We start from the raw sequence: 5,113 nt of genomic DNA, 5'->3' as shown, positions 1-5,113 counted from the left end.
TCTCCCTCCTGAAATATTCTTGCATAGGTCGTCATGCTACAGAAGCCGGCCGAGGTCTAGAGTGCCATCCATGCCATGTTTGCTGCCCAAAGTCAAGGGCAAGCCTTCAACACCAGGATTGAACTCATGAATCTGCAAAAGGTAATCTAACCATGGTTGAATATCTAAGCAAATCAAGAGCCTTAAATATGAGATCGCCTGCACTTGAGCCACACTCTCTGATCGAGATATCACCTCGAAGATCCTTGCCAACCTCGACCTGGAATACAACCTTGTCGTCTCGGTGCTTGTTGCTCGGATCGAACCTGTCTCAGTTTAGGAGTTGTACATCCAGCTCTTGAGTTTTGACGCCCGCCTCAGCCACCTCCACGGCACGAGCATCCACCAATCCTCCGCCAACTCTGCCTCCTGTGGTTGCGGCTGTGGGCGCGGTCACCAGGGGCAAAATCACGGTGGTGGCCGCAGGCATGGCAATAACCAGGGCAACAACGCTCGTCCTGGCAGTGGCAGCTACAGCAACAATACATGGGGCAGTGGTTTCAACAACAACAACAACAGTCGTTGTCCCTCTTCCTCCCGCGAGCGTCCTCACTGCCAACTTTGCAAGAAGGCAGTCCATGAAGTCATGGACTACTGGCACCGCTACGGCGAAGATTACGTCCCCGAAGCACGCCATGTTGCTGCTGCTATTCGTGAGCAAGGATGAGATGGAGTTTGGTATGTTGACTCCGGTGCAACGGACCATGTCACAAGCGAACTAGAGCAACTTGCTATTCGTGAGAGGTACCTCGGCAACGGCCAAATTCACACCACAAGCGGTGGAGGTATGGATATAACTCACATTGGTCAAGCCTTTATTGATTCCCCTACTCTTAAATGTGATCTAGTTTTAAAAGATGTCCTTCATGTTCCACAAGCCGACAAAAACCTTGCATCTATGTCCCATTTAGCCACCAACAATAATGTCTTCTTTGAGACTCATCCTCGTTACTTTTTTATAAAGGATCGGGCAACGAGGGAACTCCTTCATCATGGTAGATGAATTAGAGGACTCTACCCTATCACATCTGGAGCACTTAGTCGCAAGCGTCATCAAGTTCATACCTTCATCAAGCCCTCTTTGGCACGGTGGCATCAAAGATTAGGACATCCATCATCGATCTTGTTGGAAATATGCCCTAGAGGCAATAATAAAAGGATTATTATTATATTTCTTTGTTCATGATAATTGTCTTTTATTCATGCTATAATTGTATTATCCGGAAATCGTAATACACGTGTGAGTACATAGACCACAATATGTCCCTAGTGAGCCTCTAGTTGACTAGCTCGTTGATCAACAGATAGTCATGGTTTCCTGACTATGGACATTAGATGTCATTGATAACGGGATCACATCATTAGGAGAATGATGTGATGGACAAGACCCAATCCTAAGCATAGCACAAGATCGTGTAGTTCGTTTGCTAGAGCTTTTCCAATGTCAAGTATCTTTTCCTTAGACCATGAGATCGTGTAACTCCCGGATACCGTAGGAGTGCTTTGGGTGTATCAAACGTCACAACGTAACTGGGTGACTATAAAGGTATACTGCGGGCATCTCCGAAAGTGTCTCTTGGGTTGACACGGATCGAGACTGGGATTTGTCACTCCGTATGACGGAGAGGTATCTCTGGGCCCACTCGGTAATGCATCATCATAATGAGCTCAAAGTGACCAAGTGTCTGGTCATGGGATCACGTATTACGGTACGAGTAAAGTGACTTGCCGGTAACGAGATTGAACGAGGTATTGGGATACCGATGATCAAGTCTCGGGCAAGTAACATACCGATTGACAAAGGGAATTGTATACGGGGTTGCTTGAATCCTCGACATCGTGGTTCATCTGATGAGATCATCGAGGAGCATGTGGGGCCAACATGGGTATCCAGATCCCGCTGTTGGTTATTGACCGGAGAGCCGTCTCGGTCATGTCTACGTGTCTCCCGAACCCGTAGGGTCTACACACTTAAGGTTCGGTGACGCTAGGGTTGTAGAGATATGAGTATGCAGCAAACCGAAAGTTGTTAAGAGTCCCGGATGAGATCCCGGACGTCACGAGGAGTCCCGGAATGGTCCGGAGGTAAAGAATTATATATGGGAAGTCGAGTTTCGGCCATCGGGAAAGTTTCGGGGGTCACCGGTATTGTACCGGGACCACCGGAAGGGTCCCGGGGGTCCACCGGGTGGGGCCACCCATCCCAGAGGGCCCCATGGGCTGAAGTGAGAGGGGAACCAGCCCCTGGTGGGCTGGTGCGCCCCTCCTGGGCCCCCCTCTGCGCCTAGGGTTGGGAACCCTAGGGGAGGGGGCGCCTCCACTTGCCTTGGGGGGCAAGTCTTCCCCCTTGGCCGCCCCCCCCCCCCCCTAGGAGATCCCATCTCCTAGGGCCGGCGCCCCCCTGGGGTCCCTATATTAAGAGGTGGGTGGGAGGGCAGCCGCACCTGAAGTCTTGGCGCCTCCCTTCCCCCTTGCTACAACTCCTCCTCCCGCAAACGCTTGGCGAAGCCCTGCCGGAACCCTGCTGCATCCACCACCACGCCGTCGTGCTGCTGGATCTTCATCAACCTCTCCTTCCCCCTTGCTGGATCAAGAAGGAGGAGACGTCACACTGACCGTACGTGTATTGAACGCGGAGGTGCCGTCCGTTCGGCGCTAGGATCTCCGGTGATTTGGATCACGACGAGTACGACTCCCTCAACCCCGTTGTCTTGAATGCTTCCGCTCACGATCTACAAGGGTATGTAGATGCACTCCCCTCTCTTGTTGCTAGATGAACTCATAGATTGATCTTGGTGAACGTAGGAATTTTTTTTATGCAACGTTCCCCAACAGTGGTATCAGAGCTAGGTCTATGCGTAGTTCTCTATTGCACGAGTAGAACACAAATCTGTTGTGGGTGTAGATGTTGTCAACTTTCTTGCCACTACTAGTCTTATTTTGCTTCAGCGGTATTGTGGGATGAAGCGGCCCGGACTGACCTTACATGTACGCTTACGTGAGACAGGTTCCACCGACTGACATGCACTAGTTGCATAAGGTGGCTAGATGGTGTCTGTCTCTCCCACTTTAGTTGGAGCGGATTCGATGAAAAGGGTCCTTATGAAGGGTAAATAGAAGTTGACAAATCACGCTGTGGTTATTCGTAGGTAAGAAAACGTTCTTGCTAGAACCCTATTGCAGACACGTAAAAGATGCAACAACAATTAGAGGACGTCTAACTTGTTTTTGCAGCAATTGCTTTGTGATGTGATATGGCCAAAAGTTGTGATGAATGATGAATGATATATTGTGATGTATGAGATCATGTTCTTGTAATAGGAATCACCACTTGCATGTCGATGAGTACGACAACCGGCAGGAGCCATAGGAGTTGTCTTAATTATTGTATGACCTGCGTGTCAATGATTTAACGCCATGTAATTACTTTACTTTATTACTAAACCGTTAGCCATAGTAGTAGAAGTAATAGTTGGCGAGCAACTTCATGGAGACACGATGATGGAGATCATGATGATGGAGATCATGGTGTCATGCCGGTGACGATGATGATCATGGAGCCCCAAAGATGGAGACCAAAGGAGCTATATGATATTGGCCATATCATGTCACTACTATTTAATTGCATGTGATGTTTATTATGTTTATGCATCTTGTTTACTTAGAACGACAGTAGTAAATAAGATGATCCCTCATAATAATTTCAAGAAAGTGTTCCCCCTAACTGTGCGCCGTTGCTAAAGTTCGTCGTTTCGAAGCACCACATGATGATCGGGTGTGATAGATTCCTACATTCACATACAACGGGTGTAAGACAGTTTTACACATGCAAAAACACTTAGGTTAACTTGACGAGCCTAGCATGTACAGACATGGCCTCGGAACACAAAGACCGAAAGGTCGAATATGAGTCGTATATAAGATACAATCAACATGGAGATGTTCACCGATGATGACTAGTCCGTATCACGTGATGATCGGACACGGCCTAGTCGACTCGGATCATGTAACACTTAGATGACTAGAGGGATGTCAAACCTGAGTGGGGGTTCATTGAATAATTTGATTAGATGAACTTAATTATCATGAACTTAGTCTAAAAATCTTTGCAAATATGTCTTGTAGATCAAATGGCCAACTCTCATGTCAACATGAACTTCAACGCGTTCCTAGAGAAAACCAAGCTGAAAGATGATGGCAGCAACTATACGGACTGGGTCCGGCACCTGAGGATCATCCTCATAGCTACCAAGAAAGCATATGTCCTAGAAGGAGAGCTAGGTGATGCACCCATCCCAGAGAACCAAGACGTTATGAACGCTTGGCAGTCATGTGCTGATGATTACTCCCTCGTTCAGTGCGGCATGCTTTACAGCTTAGAGCCGGGGCTCCAAAAGCGTTTTGAGCAACACGGAGCATATGAGATGTTCGAGGAGCTGAAAATGGTTTCCAAGCTCACGCCCGGGTCGAGAGATATGAAGTCTCCGACAAGTTCTATAGTTGTAAGATGGAGGAAAATAGTTCTGTTAGTGAGCACATACTCAAAATGTCTGGGTTACACAACCGCCTATCCCAGCTGGACATTAACCTCCCGGACGAGGCGGTCATTGACAGAATCCTTCAGTCGCTCCCACCGAGCTACAAGAGCTTTGTGATGAACTACAATATGCAGGGGATGGTGAAAACTATTCCTGAAGTATTTTCATTGCTGAAGTCAGCAGAGGTAGAAATCAAGAAGGAACATCAAGTGTTGATGGTCAATAAAACAACTAAGTTCAAGAAGGGCAAGGGTAAGAAGAACTTCAAGAAGGACGGCAAGGATGTTGCTGCACCCGGTAAGCCAGTTGCCGGGAAGAAGTCAAAGAATGGACCCAAGCCTGAGACTGAGTGCTTTTATTGCAAAGGGAAGGGTCACTCGAAGCGGAACTGCCCCAAATACTTAGCGGACAAGAAGGCCGGCAACACTAAAGGTATATGTGATATACATGTAATTGATGTGTACCTTACCAGTACTCGTAGTAACTCCTGGGTATTTGATACCGGTGCCGTTGCTCATATTAGTAACTCACAGCGG

This window comes from Triticum dicoccoides, chromosome 5B, assembly GCF_002162155.2.
Source record: "Triticum dicoccoides isolate Atlit2015 ecotype Zavitan chromosome 5B, WEW_v2.0, whole genome shotgun sequence".
Classification (NCBI taxonomy): Eukaryota; Viridiplantae; Streptophyta; class Magnoliopsida; order Poales; family Poaceae; genus Triticum; species Triticum dicoccoides.
Note: the sequence above shows the minus strand (reverse complement) of the source record.